Source organism: Vanacampus margaritifer, chromosome 20, assembly GCF_051991255.1.
Source record: "Vanacampus margaritifer isolate UIUO_Vmar chromosome 20, RoL_Vmar_1.0, whole genome shotgun sequence".
NCBI classification, from domain to species: domain Eukaryota; kingdom Metazoa; phylum Chordata; class Actinopteri; order Syngnathiformes; family Syngnathidae; genus Vanacampus; species Vanacampus margaritifer.
In genome coordinates this window covers 17,666,096-17,687,478 of record NC_135451.1, presented here as the reverse complement: position 1 = coordinate 17,687,478, position 21,383 = coordinate 17,666,096, and the positions used below count along the sequence as shown (strand labels likewise).

General features: G+C 42.9%; 1 protein-coding gene across 1 annotated transcript in view; it reads right to left on the bottom strand.

The window, feature by feature from the left end:
* Nucleotides 1-8,363, bottom strand: part of LOC144040208 (cadherin-18) — a 142,764-nt gene extending 134,401 nt beyond the window's left edge. Inside the window, exons 1-2 of the mRNA XM_077554196.1 lie at nt 8,276-8,363; nt 7,858-7,925 (exon numbers count right to left, since the gene is read on the bottom strand). The gene's annotated coding sequence lies outside the window, so the exon portion shown is untranslated. The remainder of the gene's footprint in view (nt 1-7,857; nt 7,926-8,275) is intronic.
* Between the last annotated feature and the right edge of the window lie 13,020 nt (nt 8,364-21,383).

Genomic DNA, 21,383 nt, shown 5'->3' with positions numbered 1-21,383 from the left:
TAGATCTAGACGGCACTCATTTACTTAAAATGCGTGACGTGTTCGTGTCCGTCTCCACATCCATATTGATTGATGATGTACACATTTACAGTACCTTGTGAATATGCTGCAAGCAAGTTTTAATAATTCATGAGTGTAGCACAAAATACCCCCCCCCCCCCCCCCAAATACACACACACACACACATACACAATGTCATCCACAGAAAGGCCTTCATTTCTTGTAAATTAATGAATGTTTGCCAATTTCGGGGTTGAATATAATTGAAAGAAATGGAATTCTTATGCTGATTTGCTACAAAAGCTTGAAGAGGTTACAAATGAGTGGGGGTTCTTATGTGTAGGATTATTATGTATGTATAGTGCATCATTCATGAAATGATCCACTAGCAAGTGAATGAATAGATTTGCGATTTTAAAGCAAAATAGCAATCTCTAACATTGTGCTTGTAATTAAACAGTTTTAAACAGCAACATGATTTATATGCCAAAGTATTATATTGTCTGTCTATATTACGTAAGCTATATTTTATATATATTGTCTACTGTTTGTGTTTAAATTGAGATTCCTTAAATGGTGATAAAGCTCCGTCACAGAGTTGCCATGTGTTAGCCCGCCTACAGCATTTCCTAGCATTAAGATTTTAAAAGAAAGATATATATATATATATATATCAGGGATGTGATTTGACCAAAGTGAAATTATCTGAAAATTTAGCCGGGGGTCTGGGGGCCCCCCGGAGCTCATGGGTTTTCCGTGTTTTGAAGTACTTTCAATGCACTCACATGACAAAGAAATAGACAAAACAACAGCATAAATTTTCAATGTATATTGAACTATCCCATATAAAATGGCAGTTTTAGTCAACTCAAAATCAGTCACATTCAAAAACATTGGACTGCCTTTGCTTTTAAAAACTATCACTGAGAATATCATCATATCTCTAACTCACTGCACTAGTTTTGCACAATACATTTTAGGGCACATAACACACTTTGGGGGGGAGTGGGGTGGGGTGGAGACACAGTCTCCGCCCTGCAGCTCCCCTCCAAATTTTAATGCACCACACAACTGGGGGGGGGGGGGGGCATCGGTTGGGGCGGCCGCGGTATGAAGCAGTGCTGCGGTCGCCTGTCCGTGTGCACCCCCCCCCCCCATTAATTTATTTTAATGCACCACATACGCTCATTGACATGCCTGGGGGGCGGATGGATCGGAGCAGGGGGGGATATCATTTCCCTCTGCTCCGGTTCACCTGCCCCCAATTTTAATGCACCACACACACACACTTATGTATATACACTGGGTGGGGTCACACACACGGTTTAGGGGTAGAGTCCGCCAGTCGGCGAGCTGGCGAACTTAGTAACAGGGTTAGTTTTTCACTTTGATCGTTGGGGTGACGACCGGGGCCTCTCCCCGCTGGGCCTGGGGTTCGGGGATGCCGCCCGTCCTCCGGTGCCCCCATCTCCCCTTCTGCCCCTGGTGTTCCGTCCCTCCGCGTGGTGGGGTGGGCGCGGGTGCCCTCTCCGCTCCGCTGCCCGGCCCCCTCTTCGGCGCGGATGCCTGGGTGCGGTGTGTCCCCGGGGTCTGGGGTCGGGGGCTGGGGGGCTGTCGGTTGGTGGGGGCGGGGGGCGGGGGCGGCTTGGTTGGTGGGGGGGTGGTGGTGGGGGTGCCGGGGTGGGGGGTGCTGGGGTGGGGAGGGTGTCTGGGGATTTGGGGGCCTGGGGGCGGTTGGGGCTGGGTTGGGGTGGGTGGCGGGGGTGGGGGGCGGGGGGGGTCGCGGGGGTCGCGGGGGGAGCGGGGGTTGTGGGCCGGTGGGGTGCCTGGTGGGCCTGCAGTGCCCCGTCCTGCTGCGTTGGGTTGGGGGCGCGGGCCGCGTTGGGGTGGGGGGCGCTCCTGCTCCGGGGTTTGCTCTCCGGCCGGTGGCCCCTGCGGGGCCCGGGGGTCGTCCTTTGGCGCGGCCGCGGCCTGGGGGGCCCTGAGGTGTTGCGCTTGCTCTGTCCTGGCGGAGGTCGACGGCTCCCCTCTTTGGTGGAGATTTTCATGCATGCTAGATCCACCACACCAGCATCTATCGAGACTCAGACACAATTTGTTTCTCCCTCAGGTCATTGATTCGGTGGAGGCTGGTGTCTGTGGATCTCACTCTGCTTCGTCTGTCCTTTCTACCTTTCCTCAGTTTCTCCTTTGGGCCCTTGAGGTTTCCCTAATTTGTTGGAGTTGGGATGTCTTTGGGGTTGGTGAAGGTTAGTGGCCCGGTGGGTGGTGTCTGGTCGGTGCTGGGCTTCGCTTTTCTTTCTTTTCTTTGGTCCCCCTTTGGGTCTCCTGGCGGCCCCACGACTCTGGCTGGATTTTGAAGTGTTCGGTTTAGGTGAACGGTATGGGAATTCTTATTTATTTTTATTTTTTTTCGCACGCACGCACGCACGCACACACACACGCACGCACACACGCACAAACACACATACAAAAAAAAAAAAAAAAAGGGAGAACAATGATGATGACATTTCAAATGATCAATACTGAGATCTCCCAAAAAAAAAGAAAAAAAAAAAAAAAAAAAAAAAATAAAAAAAAAAAAAAAAAAAAAAAAAAAAAAAAAAAAAAAGAGAATATCATCATATCTAACTATTGTGATTACTAAGTTAACACATAAATAATGTTGAAGAGTTCAAATTTCATGAACAAATAATTGTATCATGACCAAATGAAAAGTAACTCATATTAGAGCATACCACAAATGTCTTTGTTATAGCAGAAGATGTTATCTGTCGGAGTCATGTGCATACACAATGAACTACTCAAAAAAAATAAAATAAAATAAAAAAAATAAGAAAATAAAAAATAAAAAATCCGTTTTTTTTGGGGGGGAGATAAAAAAAAAGCGGAATTCCGCGAATTAGCGGAAAAATCACATCCCTGATATATATATATATGTATATATATATATATATATATATATATATATATATATATATATATATATATATATATATATATATATATATATATATACATACATATATGTGTGTTTGAAAAAATAAATTAATTCATTGATTGATATAGACTTTTTAATAACAGGTAAAAAAAAAATGAAATGTGTGAAATGTTCCTCCGGGCGCACACAGTTAACGTGCATCATATGAAATCATTCATAGGTGTAGCATAAAACAAAACAAAAAAGAGCATGTCATCATCATCATCAGATGTGTTGATATGATATTATTGTTGTTTTATTGTCTTTCCGCCTCACGATCAGGCTCCACTTGGGAAATCATTTTCTTGGATGAAGCGCAAAGGCCTCTCATATCTTATCTTTTTCTCATTTAAATTTGACCTAAGTAGCTGACAATGCGCTTTTATTGCTTTGTTTCTAATTTGCGCGTCGGCATGCCGCCTTCCCCGCCCCGACCGCTCGTTTGGGAGGCCGCAAAACAATCGCAACAGACGTTTGTTTGCGACTTCTTCCCATCGGGGCTGCGTTTATTTTGCGCCCAATCGGAAATAACGGCGTCAAGAGCACATTTTGATGCTGGAACCCGTGTCGGCGGATGGCATCCAGGTCTCAATCCCATTTGTGGCCGCAGCCGCCATCTGCATTGCGTGTGTGCCGTCCAAATATTTCAGCAATATGGCGGGGGGCTAATGGCGAGCAAACGCTTTGAGACGGACGGCGTGGCGCATGCGAGCGAGTCGGAACGGCCGCTTCCCGCCGCCGCTAAACGTGAGTGACAAGCAAAGCAAACGGCTCATCATCTCGCCGTTCTTTTGCGGCTGAATGGCGCGCTGCCAGTGAAATGGCCAGGTAGTGTTTTCGCTACATCTGGCCTGATTTGTCCACGGCGGGGAAAGCGTAGCGCGCTGCACACAAGCGCGGAAAAATGATGGATGGCTTCAACCTCTGCAGTGGGCGCCGGAATTAATAATAAAGAGCAAGCGAGCTGAGATATCGCAGCAGAACACTGCAGTTAGAACATTTCATTTTGGGGGATTTTTTTTTTTTTTTTTTGGAAGGAAAACATCTCACCTTAACAGAGTTTTTATTTACAGCCCGGGCATAGCGAAAGCCTGCTTGGAATTCATTTATTCAGCACTATTACACTCAAATCAGATAAATCACAATTTATTTCTTCTTCTTTTTTCATTTCACTTATTTAGGCACATATTAAAAATACTTATAAACACAACAAAACAAATGTAGTAACACATTTCGTTTAAAAAAATCAACCTGCCTAACACGGTTGAAGACAAAGATAATCAGTCCTCTTTCATGGAGGACAACAAAAATCGAGAATATTTCATGCTGAGGAGCTGAAATTCTGAGCATTTAGATATCAATATAAATTAACTTGATAATCAATTAGTTGTTAGTTTACATGCAGTCAGTAGTCCTGTCAAAACCCGAAGAATAACAATATTCAGGTCCAAATTTGCAAGGCATCTTGGTCTTTTGAGTACAGGAAGGACTTGTATGGCCGGTGGCCATCTTGCGTTGCCGCTCGCTAAGCTAGCCGCACTTGATTACTGTGCATTGATTTCTCCGCAGCGTTTGCCCCGCATTTCTTGACGCATTTGCGGCTTTTCCCGTCCAGTATTGGCGATAAGACCCGAGAGGGAGGGGCCGCACGCTACATTTATTCATCAGCGCCGTTTATGTGATCTGCGCCACCAGATAGTCGCTCTGCGGTTTTCTTACTGGCCGTTGAGGCTATTTCTTCGTGAGCTTTACCCGTGCGTGACGATAAGCAGAGCGCGCCGGGGGTCAGAGGTGGTCTTCCTCGCCGTGGCGCTCCGAACTCAATAACCTTGGCCGCGCTGAACAAGCGACCCCGGTGCAGCCGCGCTAGCATCCCTTTCCGTGTTTACCTGCGGAAAGCGCTGAGTCGGCGTGCTCGGAATTCTCTCTTGTATCCGGTTTGCATTCTGTGGCCTTCCAGCCGTCAAATCAAATCACCATGAAGCACATTTGAAAAACGGCAATTGATGCTGGCTTCTTTCCCGGCGTGACGTACGCTAGCTGATGGATGCTACGGGTTAGCTTCAAATAAATAAATAGAAATGATCCTTTTTGATTTCAACTAATTTACTGCCCAAGATTTTTTTGTATTTATTTAGGACAATTTGGATGTGCTTAAGCTAGATATCACATCAATCAAGGTTAGAAATATATCAGGTTAGAAATAGGAACAAAAATCAAAAATAAAATACAACTGATTTCGGAAGATCGACCATCACAGCTCACCTGTTTTCTGGGTTTGGTCATGTGACGTTTGCACTGTATATGTGTTTAAAAACCGTCAAGATCGACAATGATAAATATTAAACCTGTTCTATAGTTACGCTGGCAAATCCTCATACTTTGTCAACAACACGGCTGACGTTGATGCTAGTTAGCTCAGCTTCTTCTGTTGTTTGAACTCAAAACGGATTGATTTCAACAGGGCTGTTCCTTTTAAAGCTAACACTCAATGCAAAGTGCAACAAACACGCTAACAAATAGCATCTGTGTTGGGGTGTTTTAACCCTTTGAGCAAATGTATCCTCTGAGCAAAATGATAAATGTTACTGCAGTTTACTGAGTCACTTACAGTAGTTGTGAAACTTGTCTTTGTACCGTACTGCCCCCTGGTGAAGGAATTAAAACTGACAGGTCTGCTATGAACTCTTTTGTCCTTTTTATTCCCAATGATTACTTTATCCCAATGATTACCAATGTTCTTAGTATTCCACAGGTGGCCCCTCGTTTGCCTCACCATGCTTCGACTAATCCATCCTCAATCAAGTGACTTTATTGATCATTTCAATAAAAGCAGCAAAGGCAGCTTTATTGGCAGCTCGGCGCAAGTTGTTCGGTGGCGCGCGTGTGCGCTTCAGCGACACCAGGATGAATGGCTTTTATTACCTACCACTACACACTGCACTTATAACACTTTTTTTTTTAAATTATTTTTATCATGTGCAATCATTGATAGTCTCCCGCCGCAGACACCGACCGGTGTGGGGGGGAAAGGAAAAAAACAATAATAATGTGCTCACTTTGTACGGCAATGCACTTTATCACGCGGCCGGCGGTCGCAGCCATGCATCATCTCGTCGGACAAATGCAGAAATAGCTGCGGGGTATTCATCAAGGTCGGCGAAAAAAAAGGAATACTCTACTTGACACTTTTCTTCAAACTCAATGGAGTCATCAAAAATCCTGTATTGATTTGTTTCTCACAAGGATTACGCAGCCGAGCAGCTTTTGTCCTTTAGTCCTATTTGTAGATTTGTATTTATTCCCAACAGTTTTCAAGTATTATTTTTTTATTTTTTAATAAAATTAAATAATGGGTGACTATTATGTGTAGAATATCACTATTTACGGGTGCATTGTCATTTAGTAATCATATAGTAGTCAAAGATAGAAAGAAAACCGCTTAACGCGCTTGCGAGGAACAGAAAGTACGGAGCGGTAAACAGCGTCACACACTGCGCGCGCTGGCCGCCGCGTCCGTTCGACGTCGTTGCTACAGCAACCTGTCAGATGGATCAATAATGTGGCTCAGTCTGAACAGGGCCAGGTCGGATTTGTCAGCCCTAAAAATCAGATAAGTGGAGGAATCCAAATCGAGTCAGATATGCCTGCAGTCTGAACGCAGCCTTTGGCCTTGGCGGAGGTCTGCCCTCCGCCATTCTGGTCTCTCCCTTGTGCCAAACGTCTCCTCAGCAACAGCGCAAATATTCCAGCGCCATCTCGTTCCTCGCCGCAACGAGCAGACAGGATGCCTCACCCTTGACTTTCTTCCGGGCTGAAAGAAAAGGATGTCGCTCCTCGACAAAATACTCGTCTGCGAGGTGAGATGAGCGGAAGATGTCAATTTGACACTTAGCTTGAAAGTAAACAAGCGCGACGCGACGTTCGCAAGCTCGGCGCGAAGACGATCTCTTCAGTTGGACGAGAACGGTCGCAGACAGCAAAAGCACGCGTGTAAAGTGGGTGCCCTGTTCGATTCAAATGGAAGACATCAAACACACGGTACACAACATTAGGAACACTTATCCAATGACAATCTGACTTCAATTAACTAGTGCTCAGTTTTGAGCAACAAATGTCACAATATCTTTACTATTGTAATATTATTTTCCTAATAGAAATAAATACCACTAACAGAGGTGGCAAATCCAGGTCCAGAATGTAAAAACCCTGCCACAGTTTGGCTTTAGCCCCAGGTGCTAGCTAGCTAGCACCCTAGCTAGCTCCCATGGTGCTTGTTTACCTGCTAGGGAGCTAGCTAGCTAGCATCAGGGGCTAAAGCCAAACTGTGGCAGGGTTTTTACTTTCTGGACTTGGATTTGCCACCTTTGACCATTAATTGCTAATTACAGTGTTATCTCGTTCATTGGTGGCGTTACGTTCCCAAAAAATACCCACAATATGTAAAATCCGCTAAATAGTCATCTTGATTTTTTACAAATATTATAAATGTTTCAATGCTGTAAACCCCCTCACCAAATACTTAATATACTGTTCTCATAAAGACATGTAAATGTTTTCACATTTGTCTCTTGTTGAAACACTGTCAATGTTCAAACCCTCATTAAAAAATTAAAAACTGCAAAGCTGTGAAAAGTGAACCACATTATTAGGGAACACTGTATAGTATAATCTTAGCTAGTTTTTTTTTTTTTTTAGCCCTCATACAAATTCCGATATTTGGCCAACGACAATTCTGATAACCAATTGGCAAAAAAACAAAATATTTTTGATCCCTCGATACTTTCAAGAATCAATTTATGAATTGCAGGCAGAACATTTGACTCAAAAATAAATAAAAAATAATGTATAGCTCTAGTTAGACAAATCACTCCTACATTGATAACACCTGTTGATGATTCTTGCACTTTTCCTCACCGTAGAGATGCCTCAAGAAGGTGTAAAACTGTAACAACAAACACAAAAACACTTACGTGCTGTTTTGGTATAAATTGGGTCAATTCAATTGATTGATTCATTAATTGGAGAAAACTCAAGTTTAATATTTAAATCAACGGTCACTACAGTGTTGAAAAATAAAATACTAGAAAATACTGTGTCCCCTTTTCTGCTACAAGATAAACAAGCTAAGCTAGCATGCTAACTATCGCGAGCTAACGCGCTAATCGCTAGCTATATGCTAAACATAAGGAAACATGTTTCTAGCATCTCTTTGATGCAAATTTACGATTAACAACATTTCTGGGGTATAATGACTTAACATTCACGCAGGACATGTTCAAAATACGCACGTACAGGTTGTGTTTGGCTCAGAACTGAGATGAACATGGAGCTGTCGTTGTGCTTGCATAGCTTCCTGGCAAGACGCTAAGAGGAAGTGCTTCACGCAACAACATCCGGTTTGCAGTTTCACAATAAAGCTAACTTGACTCCCACAGAATAAAGCCGCTATAAACAACAGATGGCTCTTCGTGAGCAAATCTATTATTTTAGAAGTGTCTATCAAACTGGTAGGCATGAGTACCAAAGAAGTAGCTTTCATCTTGAAAATGGTTGGTGAATGTGAAATCAAGTGAACTTTGACCTGCTTTGTACACAACAAAATAATCACTGAATGTGTGAATTAAATTGTGCCTGATTACGTGTGTACTCCACCTTAGTGGATCTGACTCAATCCAATTAGTTCTTGCCGCCTGCCAGGCCAATTGAAGCTTCCTGGCCAACAAGCACGCACGAAAGATATTCATCACAAAGTCAAAGGCAAATCTACCATTTTTAATCTTGATTTCTTTTATTTTGTGTGGAGGTGCGAGTCATTTGTCGTGTTTAGCCGGCGCACCGCTGGCAGGCCCAAGACATGAATCACGATGAGAAATGTACAGAGCCGTGCGTGGCTCTCCTCCAATTACCTGCCAGGATGTTTCATGAGTCATAATATGCAAACAGCTGAGGGCTAGGCACGCGTCGCAAACTACACACACTGCGCACATTTTGTTAGCGCTGCGGAGCAAAATAGTCCATCAGGTGGTCAATTAGCTTCTTATGGGTGCCGGCATGTTTTGGCTGGCAGACACACTCGTGGCGCCCGCCATGATGATTCATGTCAGTGGCAAATGGCAATGCACGCCATCATGTGACCGGGGTCCATCACGTCACGGGAGATGATCGCGGGCCAATGTTTTTGAGTGGAGTAGGGTGATAATGGGTGGGGGGGGCAGTCTCTAAAAGGTATCAGGATCGAATCGCTCCTCATAAATGGAACAATGTGGAATCTCATTAGCGTCGCAGTGTTAATTTTAAAATTTTGTTTGTTATTATTATTATTATTAGTAGTGCTGTCAAGAAATTTAACAAATTAATCGCACAATTTTCTGTAAAAAACACTAACTAAATCATAATTTATGTTTGACCACTGTCAATTTGATTTTTTTTTTTATTACAAATATTGCGCCCCCTCGGTGACAACCATTAGAATTCATTGACACCTTGACTTTTTAAAACCACAGCAGAATTTGCCGATACTTTTGCCCTTCCTAGCTTAGAACGTATTACAAAAGGGGCGTGTCCTAACTACCTATGTTCTTATTGCCTTTTAAACAGGGCTTGCAGGTCCATCACTGAATGAGTTCCAAGAGAAACATGCAGTGCAAGAAAAGTTCTCACCCAACTGAAACCTTTAAAATCTCAAATGAACCCACAACTCTAATGAGCCACATGCTGCTTCACCAAGATATTATTAGCTGATCACACATAGCAGCCTGTTGAAGTAAATTTCCATTCCACCTTGAAATTGGACCCGTGTGATGTCGAGTCTCAATGTGAGCGGGAAATAGGGGCGGTGGGGGAGCCGTCCTGTCTGCAGGACAAATTGAAATCTGCTCTGATGGACAAAGATCACATTGAATTTCACTGAGCACATTTTGCCTTTTTCTTCCTGTTGAGAGGAAGAACACCTTGTGGCCTTTTTGGGGGGGGGGGGTCTGGAAGCAGAAAGTACAAAAGAAAGTAGGAAAAAATTCAGCTTCCATCTATGTCAAGTTGCTCACATTGTGACATTCTTCCCCTTAAAGCGTTTTTTTTGGGACCACTCTGACCCGCCACTGGAGATTTTTCTCCTTGTTCAAGTTTGGAATATGTTGGTTGCCTCATCATCCCTCTGGTGATCATTTTGATAAAGCGCGTGGCAGGAAGCGGGCCGGGGGGGAGGGGATGGTGGTTAAGGGCATCTTTAGCGACGGGCGGCGCTGCGGGATATTTTCATTAGCCGCTAAAGGAGAAAAGCGGCGGCTGCAGATCGAAACACAATTACCAGACGTTCCTCAAGTCCATACGTACACCTTGCTTCTCGCCTTGCCCAATTTGATTACAAAACGTGTTAGTCCTTCAACAGGACTTCTTAATGGGGAAAAAAAAGATGATGGTGGTCATAATTTAGTAGAGTGGAGATTTTATAGCTATTTTATGGAGTCTATACAGTGGACTTCACAAATTCACCGATACTCTCTTCTTCTCTGTTGTTTTTGTCCTCAGGCCAAACCAATACCATTAAGGTATGACAAAATGATCACAAAGAGTGGGTGGCAAAACATAGCAGTGGCACACGAGAGACAAAATAAACAGTAATTTTTTTCCGATAACAGTTTTTTTCTGCCTGTTCATTACCAAGTTCTACATGGATGGGAAAAAATATTGCTTTGCCGCCATCTTGTTGCCCTTTTGGTGCCAAGTGAAGTATTGTATGTTGAAGTGAGTTGAAGCGCTTGATTAGGACAAAAAAGTACCAAGGTACAATGGTGAGTTGAAAAGCTTGACTGACAAAAAAAAAGTAGTGCTTTGCCGCCATTTTGTGGCATCTTGACACCAAGGAACTTTGTTAATGTGGGTTGGGGAGTTTAATTTGGACAAAAAGTAGTGCTTTGCCGCCATATTATTAATTGTTGGCACCAAGGTACAATGGTGAAGTGAGTTGAAAAGCTCGACTTTGGCCAAAAAGTAGTGCTTTGCCGCCATATGTTGAAATGAGATGAGGAGCTTCGTTTAGAGAAAAGCAATGCTTTGCTGCCATTTTGTGGCATCTTGACACAAAGGTGCTAGGTTCAAATGAATTGAATTGTGTTGCATATTGGTGCCAAGGCACTATGTTGAAGTGAGTTTGGAGCTTTGACAAAAGTTGTACTTTGCCGCCTATCGCGTATTTATTTATTTTTGATGCTAAGAATCTATGTGGAAGTCAGCTCGAGAGCTTCATTCAGCCATCTCAGTAAGTGTATTTTCCTGGCCTATCTTCGCATCCATCTGACATTTGAGAGACATTCCCTCCTGGGGGAATGTCGTGAATATCCCGACCGTCCCCCCAGGCTGCTCTGTGGGGGCTTACCAAAAGTAAATTGCAGCTTTGCGAGGACACCAGAGGTCAGCTGCAACTTTTTTTTTTTTTTTTTTTGCCGCCTTCTCCCACCGGTTAATTCTCTGCCGACTGGTCACGCCGGCGCGCCATCGCTTGGACGTACAAATGCTTCCTGCCGCTGATGTGCTCACCTGGGAACGCCGTGACCTTGAGCGCGACGTCCGGGTCCGCCGCGTCTGTCCTACATCCAAGCCACGCAGGAACAGCCCTGCCGCATGTCCGATTTCTGGGAATGAAAAAAAGAATCTCTGCTTTCTGGCAAGATTTGCATCTTTCAGTCTGTGGGGAAAAGGTTTTACAAGATGTTGAGTGTGTCTCGGGGGTATTTTTCGTGCACTGGTTGATGTTACGCTGAGAGGAACCTCGACATACTGACAAAAGTGTCACTCAATTCTATGTGACAGATTAAAGGCCTATACGGCAAAATAAGAGTGACTATCGTCCTAGTGACCTGAAGCAAGGGTTTTACTAACATAATAAAATAAATGACAGTATAACAAATGAATAATTGGTTTATCCTAAACAGTTTTTGTTTCTTAAATTAACATTGTGTATGTGGAGAAGCCAAGTAACTAACTAACTAACTAACTAACTAACTAACTAACGAAAGAAAGAAAGAAAGAAAGAAAGAAAGAAAGAATGAAAGAAAGAAAGAAAGAAAGAAAAGATAAGATCTGCTGTTGTAATTTTTAGTCTGTATTGTGCAGACCTCTTGAGTTAAAATAAAAATTCAGGACTCATTTTCATACCATATAAATATACTTTTTAATTAATATACTCTCCATGTTGATGCAGCTCCAGGAAGACATTTGTGAATACAAGTGGCACTCTTATTTTAGCTTAGCTCAGCGCTATGGTGTTCATCTTGTTTTCTTTTTCAAAATAGATTTGAAGTTTCTTCACAACCAGACCCCCCCCCCCCCAAAAAAAAGTCTGAAAAAAAAAAACTTGGTGTGAAGGCGCTTGTTTTGACCCTTGACATATGCAAAAATGTTAAACTCCAAAGTAGATTATAAAAAAATAAGATGTTTATTTATTTAGTATAAATGTGTCTAAACTGCACAGCATGTGGCTTCTCTAAAATCAACCACTAGAAAAACAACTCTGGTTGTTTTTCAGCATTTAGTCCAGTAACATCTCAAAAATGAATTCAGTCTTTTATTTATAATCATTTGTGTGGGGTACCCTGTCGCTTGTCACTTCAATGGACTGAAAATCTTTTTTTATTCTGAGCTCATATTCAAAGCTCTCTGGCTGGCCTCTTTTTTATTTTATTGCTGCAATATAGAAAACAATAGAAAAATTCTCCCTCTTAAAAAAAAAAAAAGGAAATGAGGGCATCACAAAGGAAAGAAATCACATTGCAGGCTTGATTGGACTAAAAATCCCCCCTTAATGGTAGCAGCATCACGGGCGATTTAGGTCAGCGGATTCTTTAGAGAGAAAAGAGAGAATAAATAACCGAGCCGCTGCATCATTGTGGGACAAACTTGAAGCGTTCGCGCCTCCACCTGAGAGGAGGACGAGGCCGCCTGGGCGCTCAAATGAAGCGAGTAGCGACGCAAAACAAATGCCGGCAAAGTCCCAGCATGCAACACAAGCACAACAACAAGACGGAATGTCTAAATAAGACGCAGCAGACAGCCTAGCAAACATCTCACGCGTCTTCGCCATCATGTCATGTTCAGGTAAAAGTTCAGCCTCAGGTCAGAGTCGCACTGTTTGCGCTTAAAAAAAAAAAAAAAAAGCAGGAAACCTTACGACTCAATACATTTTCTCTAGAACCTTTGGCAGTGTTTCCCTCCCCCCCCCAAAAAAAAATCACATTATTAGCATGCATTTCGGCCTTTGTTGTAGTACCGCTTTGTGCCACGTCAATGATGGGCAGCACTGAGCTCTACTGGAAGCGACGCAGCGTACTTAGCCGCAAAAAGAAGAGGCAGAGCTGCTGTGTTGCTGCTCAATGTGTGTTAAATACGACTTGTTTGAAGGTTTATTCATTACCGTAACGGTATGCTAATGTGTGTTAGTGTGGTTATTTGCATTCTATGTTAGCATTACGCTAGCAGACTTCTTTAAAATGTACTGTAGCTTGTTTGAATGTTTTTTTCCCCCCTCCATGTGTCAGTTGTATAATAACTTCAACAGGAAGTTTGACATGGGCTGCATATAGATTTGAAAAAGTAGGATAAAACATGTGGTACAGCGGTTAATAGGAAAGTACTAATTGGTATTTTAAAAAAAAATTTTGGGGAAATGTTAAAGTGTTTTGGAATCATAGTTTGAGGTATATTTACATTTTAAACTTTTTATACAGGCCTGCATAGTCACAGTTTGGCCTTTTTTTTTTTTTTTTTGCAAACACATCATCCGTTACCAGCTGAATTATTATAAAAAAAAAAAAGTGTACTCATACTAAGTTATTTAGTCAGGCTATAGCTTTGTCTAATATGAAAAAGAGCTTTGCCGCCTTCTTGTGGCATCTACAGGCAATTACAACCTTTTTTTTTTTCCTCTAGAGAGCTCAGTATTGTTCATTCGGTAATTTTACCGATTTGACATGTCATCATTGCTCTCTCTCTTTTTTTTTTTTTTTTTTTAAATTCTTTTTTATTTTGTATGTGGGTGAGTATGTGTACGTGTATGTGCGTATGTGCGTGCGTGTGAGTGTGTATTCATTAGTTCACCTAAAACCTATTAAAAAATCCCATACCGTTCACCTAAACCGAACACTTCAGAACCCAGCCAGAGCCGTGAGGCCGTCAGGAGACCCGAGGAAGGACCAAAGAAAATGACAACCCTTTTTTATGTGAGAGTCAATTAAGTAATACTTAAGTAATTATGACAGTCTTTTACACCCCCGAATAATGAGGGTTATTACAGTAGCACCAATGGATTATAATTCTGATGCTCACCACAGTTAATGTAGCGTTTCACACTGCGGTGTTGCCGGGGTGAAACGCCGGTGGCGGCTGGTGTGAGTTCCGATAAGACAGCAGGCCTGGAACAAACGTGTTGATGATGAAGATGATGATGATGATGATGATGAGGGCAATGTGATGTCGCAGCCAATCTGGAACGCTAGCGTCGATTAATTGACACGCTGCAAATGTCTTGCTGATGACTAACAGTTTATCCTCACAAGCTAAACATTTGAAATGTATGGAAAAATTGCGTGTGGATGAAAAGCACGTGGAATGATATGCTGAATATGTTCAAGTTATGGGTGAATATATGTGGAAACATTGAAATAAATATTTAGAATTTTGGCTTTTGAAAATGTGAATTTTGTGAATGGGAATAATAAATGAGATGGTCTGAACTTGTTGGGGTTGGATTGGTTTGAATCGGTCAAGTATTGTTGAGGGAGGAAATCATGTTCTATTATGGGAATTTATACTATGTGTAAAATGTTGGCATGTTAAAAAATAGCTCCCAAGTTGAATTGAAATGATATGAATCATTTTTATTTCAAATGGGAAAGATGTGATTTTTTTTTTTATGTACTTGACAATAAATAGCTAATTTCCAAATGCTGAATTTTTGCTCAATAGGAAATTTTGGCATACTGAAAATCGTTCCCAAGATGAATTTGAATGAGCTGAATGATTAAAATTTGAAATTACAATGATGTAAATGAACAACCACTTTAGCTAATTTGACCTTATTGGAAATGAACGGGCAGTTTTTGGTTGAAAAATGTGGAATTTGGAGAAAACTGTGAAATGAAGGACAAAAGAGTGGAAGCAAGTGCAATAAAACAAGGCCTCGGCTTTCACACAATTACCTCTGCCAAGGAAGTTTGTTTGGGAGCAAATTCCTGTCGTGTGCTGTGGATGGAAAGGAGCCCTGGAATGGGCTGTGAGCTGGAAATATGCAATATGTACGGGAGCTAACAATACAGCATGTACGGGAGGCAAGAAGCAGCCTATGAGCTCATCCAATCGCTGGGCAGCCATTTTGCTGGTGAACATTTATCTGCTGATTCAGCTGCCTCAAAGTCAACTTCTACTGAGTTCATTAAAAGCAACTTGAAAATCTACTCATGCTAATATTCATAATATTCATTAGATTGAAGTCCACACTTGAGTTATTTCCATTTGGCAGAGAGAGTGCGTCCGTCCGCCCGCCGCGTGAAGCTCCATTTAGCAAAAACTTGAATGTGACTTTTAATCATCTGACGCAATGATGGCCTCCCTTCCTTTCGAAGACGATCGTTAAATGTGACATATTAGCTGTCTCTTAACTCGCTCTTCAAGTGCTTGCCGTCCAACTTGGAGTCCTCGCCCCGAGTTTCAAATTTGTTTGCGAGCTAATGATCACGCCGCCAGCTAATTGTCTTGTTTGTGAGACAAATCGCCCGAGAATCGTGACTTTTGTGATCCGTTGCGCCACTAGCTAGGCTAGGAGCTAAAAACGTCGGATGTAAGGAAGTGGATGTGTGGACCTGATGAGTTGAAGACACAGTATGTATGAAAGCTAGGAGGCGGGACTACAAGCCATTCATTACTGTATATGTGTAGTCGCGCTGTCATTGAGTTAGTTAAGGAACAGTAAGTCGGGGCCAGAGGATTGGTTAAGAGCTAACAACATCATATGCAGGGGAGTCAACAAGGAGTCCGACTATTGACGCAAGACAACTATTTAGTATGCAAGGGAGCCACGACACACACCTGAAACTTCCTACATTCAAAAAGGAAACTAAAAAGCTTTGACAGTATGTAAGCGAGCCAAGGGATGAGCTCCATTAACAAGTTAGCGGCTGCGGCATCAAGCTACAAATCTGAAAGCTAGCTAATAGAAAGTGCAAAGAGCTGAAATGCGGTCGTCAGCACACACTTTGTCAAAAGGACGTTTTGTGGCGCGTCTGGTGACTGACGGCGTTTCCTCGCCACTCGCCCCTAAACATGCAGCAGCCGCCCGCTCGCTCGCTCGCTGCACTCGAGTTCAATTGGCAACGCTCGTGTAAATAATTAAAAGTCTCTTATTTGCCAACTTCACCTTTTCAATGTGTGCTGTTCAGTTGCGTGAAGCTGTGACATTGAATTAGCTCCTGCTGACAAATGAAATTGCTTTTTTGCACCGTCACTACCGTCTCTCGCCTGCCGTGCTTTCTTTGGGCATTATATATATATATATATATATATATATATATATATATATATATATATATATATATATATATATATATATATATATATATATATATACACAAATATTTTGCACATGATCTCGGTCAGCATACGAGTAGAATCTTTTTTGCGCGATGTAATATTCTTCACAGGTCCTCCGAGGCTAAGTGCAGGGTGACAAGCCAAGAAATAAGACATCAATAAGTTTAAGAACTAATTTGAACAAAAAAAAAAAAGGCTCTAAAGAGAACACTTGCAGAGATTAATGTGAAGTTCGAGGGCATCGGGGAAAAAAAAGAACCGCTCTGCTCTTTTTAGATGAACGCAACATTGACAGACGTCATATATTTGCTTTTGAAGAACTAAAAGATGAATAATTAGGCTGATGGCGTGCGGCGTGCACTCGGGTGGGGCGGCGCTGACGAATGGACAAACGTGACGAACGTGGCAGGCGTTCATCAAAGCTGAATTATTCACCCGCGTAAACGAACGCTCATAAAAAATGGACACCTTTGACGCGGCGAGGCGGCGAAATGAAACATGATCGCTTTCTTTGACGGCGAGGGTTCCTACATTATTGAAGGTGCTTGAAAGCAACACGACCACACTCCGATGATGAGACGCGTTGAAGATTTCAGAAGAGCACAGTCGGAATAATTCAGGTATGTATGCTCTAATCATGGTTCGAAGCTGCCGATTCCAACAAGATCATCCATGGTTTTAAAAATGGTTTAATCAATCCAAACGTTTTTTTTTAAATTAATTGATTTGTCCATTCGTCAGCGCAGTAATTCAATAAAATAATACAGTGTTCCCTCGTTTTAACGTGGTTCACTTTTCGCGGTCTCACTGCTTTTTTTGCGTGTAATATATATATTTTTTTACTGTAATGTACCTATTTTATAAAGTTTATGAAGCTTTGAACATTGAGATTGTTGAAAGAAAGAAATGTGAGAAAATGTAAATGCCTCGATGAGAAAAGTGTATAAAACTGTGTGGTGAGGGGCTTTTAAAACATTTTTAATAAATATAAAAGATAAAGCTAACTACTTTGCGGATTTCATTTATTGCGGGTATTTTTTTGCAACCTAACCCCAGAAAACGAGAAAAAACTGTATACGGTTCAGTCTGTGGTCTGCAACAGGCTGGTCTCTAGTTGGGTCACGTAAAACTTCGTGTAAATTGACTTGTATAATAAACTAGTAGTTTGAAATGCATCAGTGCCAAGAGCTACAAGTGACCCAACTTATTCCAAATATGAGCCGTAGAGTCATGAACATGTCAACCCTAATTTGGTCCCACCTGTATTACAAACCCATCAAATCCTTATTTTCCCATAAAAATCCTTATGTCAGTTTTATCAATACTAAAGCTGCTTCATGCAATAGCATTAATCTTACCTTACTTTCTTTCTTATATGAAGACATTGACAGTATCTTGTTCCAAATGACATTTTATTGCACAAAGAAAAAACTGATTTCTAAATATCACAGGGACGGTTGACTTTTTTTGTTGCTTCACATTTCTCTCGTGCAACTTTGATTTCAAATGTTCTTTGACATCGTAAATGTCAGATGCCGCAACCTTAATGTCCCGTCAACAAAGCGAACATGATGCATACTCTTCTCCAAGTTTTGACGGACCAATTACCTTAAATAAATCCGTCCATTCCGAACGAAAACGTCCGGTGTATCTTGTTTTTTTCCCCCATTTTCTCAACCACTGCGAACGACTCGCAATTTTCGCGCTAACACAAATTTCTTAACTGCGCATGTCAGGAAACTGTTAGAAGTCTCGCGCGATAGACGAGATTTTGTGACCGGTTGTTGTTTAAATCGAGCTTATGCACACGTGTAGCACGTAGCCGACAGTAAATACTAAATAAATTTAAAAAGGGTAAGCAATATATACTAATATTATTATTTTCATGAAAACAGTTAAATCCGTATTCATTTCCAAATACGCCCGTATGCTTTTGCAACACTTAAAAATCCGTAAGAAATACGGACAAACCTTATGGGTTGACATGTATGCGTAGAGTGGGCTTTTTTTTTTTTACTGTGATACGAATTCATACATGTGAGCGTGAACATCCTTGCAGTAAACCGTTGGAATCCATTTCCGAACGTACTCGTGGACGGCAGTAAAGAAATTCCGAGAAATACGCAGATTTGACGTCCTCATTAAAGCTGCGCCGTCTCAAAGTGTTCCTGCTCAACGCGTGGTGGCGAAACGCGCGCGTTTCCTTTAAGGACACGAAAAGTCCACATGAGGACGAGGCTGCAGGCGAGGACATTAACATGCTCCACCGACGTGCAGACGCGCGCTTGGCCCAAAACGGCACGAGCTCCTATCCCGCACGCAGTCGCTCATGCATGCGGCCATTTGATGTCTTTTTATTTTCATTTTTTTATGGCTGCTATATTTTTCAAGGCTGAGGTGGCATTTCCTGTGCATGTCTGCTCATCTTTCATGAAGACATAACGAACGGGAACCAGAGGTCAACTGCGCTATGTTGCCCGAGCTCCCTGCAATTATTCTGGAATGAAAAATAAAGTGAATGGAATATTGACGTTTCTTCAGCGGGAAGCCGCCGCCGCCTGCCGGCATTATTTCACCGCCATTAGATGATTTCCACACTGTCATGGTGGCCCTTAGGGCAGTCAGGAAGAATGTTTGAAAAATCCGGAATTGAGAGTTTTAAAATCATTTCCAGATTGACGTCATTTTTGGGGTCCGCTAAGACATGTTGGACTTGAGTAGGTTTTGGTTGTGCGGAAGTGGTTGAACACCCTGTTGAGGTTGGACACACACGACCCCAATTAACCTTCTATTAAGATTTGAGGGCCGTCGTCATGTGATCCAGGGCAATTTTTCCCATCTCCATCTGTGAACTTGAATGCATCTCAGCCTTCAGTCTGGGTATTGCGAATATCTCCGCCGAGGCTCGGTTGTTTGGGAGACAACCGCCGGCTCCTTGGCTTGTCTTGTCACTTAAGTGGGGCATCAGCCGGCTGAGCGGCTTTGAACGCGCCGACACGATTCCGCGAGACTCCTTGAGGGACGCCAAATACCAGAGACGATCTCTCGGAGATGTCAGAACAAAGGCGGCGAGTTGACGAGTGTCGAGAGTTGACGCGCAACAGCGTCGGGAAGCGCGTCAGCTCGCTGCGAACGTCGCGCCCATTAACAGCACAAGACGCGCGACTCAAGTTGCGGCAAAAAGACAGAGAAACGGCGTCGTCGTTCGAGCAGAACTGCTCCCGTTTCGTGCCGAAACGGGAGACGAGTGGAAAGTAGAATCCCAAAGTGTGTGCGCGGCGATCGCTTGAAGGTCAGCGCGTGTTGTTGTCATATTCATCAAACACGTTTGTGTTGGCCGAGAAGACAAGAAGTCAACCTGCCTGCCACGCGTTGACCTTTATGTTCAAACCCTGTGACAGGAAATAGAAATAACACTCCCCGCTTAGGGATGAGATGATATCAGCTTGTTGATCAATTCTCAATTATCATCACTGCAGTATGCGGCTTTTCGTAAAAAGTAGTAGAAAAGTGCGTGTGACTGAAAGTGGCATCAAGCGAAGACAATGACACAAATTTGACGGTGCTGCAAATAATCTCAGAATGGAACCCTGATGACAATTTCACAAAGTTTAGTATTATAGCCTATTGTCATTTTAATTCTTGTGACTGCCGCATTGAGCGTCTCTCGTCAGCTTCTTATAAACGAATGGACAAAGAAGAAGAAAAAAAAAATATATTTCATACCGTTTCCTTCAATGACTTCATTTCATCCATATTGTCAAAAACAAGTACAGTGCAGCTTCTTTGGAATCTCCTGCAATCATTATAAATATATATATATTTTTTTAAATCAGTTCCCAAAAATGTGTGACGTGTGTCCGGCCTTCGACAGCCACGTCCGCTAATCCGCCATTTCCGTGCTCAACATTCCGGAGAGTTGTGCGTGTGCCGTGTGTTTGTTCTCGAACCGCTCGGTACCCGCAAAACAGGCCCAAGCTAAGCCTGCTGTTTGCCAACAATGGAGACGTGCCAATCTTTTGCGCTCGGTGAACCCGCAGTCAGTGTGACTTGGCCCGTTTCTATGTGAAGCGCTTTGGGCTAAAAAAAAAAAAAAAGCGCTCGATAAATAGCAATCATTCCATTCCAAGACGGTCGGCTGTCATACGCTACAGGAAGAGCACGAAAATCAGGCAGTTTTACAGAAAAATGAGCAAGTAGGAGGCGGTTCACTACACGGGTCGACATCATTTCGACTTCACCGCGTAGAGTGTTTTGAGCGTAATTGTGGACAGGACCTTCTTGTTCTTCTCATTTTTGCGATTGATTGGCACATGAACGACGAGGCACTTTCGGCATCTTTGAAGCACTCCAGATGGTCCGACTACTTCCGACGGCGTGCCGATGGCTAATTATCCTCGCCGGACCCTGAGGAACTCTTAAGAATAAACAACGCTGATGAGTTTTCTGATAGGAAGGAATGGCGCGCGATTGATTGGCTCTCGGAGGTGCGAGCTGATTGTCAGCTGGCACGCGTAACGCGGCGCGGCGGCTTGTTAATTACACTTGGAGGCGAGCGAGCGAAACCCCCGGGAGGGGCCGCGACGGAGGGAAAAAAAAAGTCCTCCGCTTGAAGACGAGCTATGGAGCGCGTGATTTGATTGACATTGGCGGCCCTTGGCGGACTGAGTGAGTTCCTCTGCCAAGGGTTCGGTCCCGATAGCAGACGCTTGCGCTGTCTTGTTTTTTGTTTTTCTCCCCCTGAAGTCACAACTGAAGTTATTGCAAAACTTGTGGGATTGTTTGACAACCACTAGCATTAGCGAGCTGTCATCTGCGATAA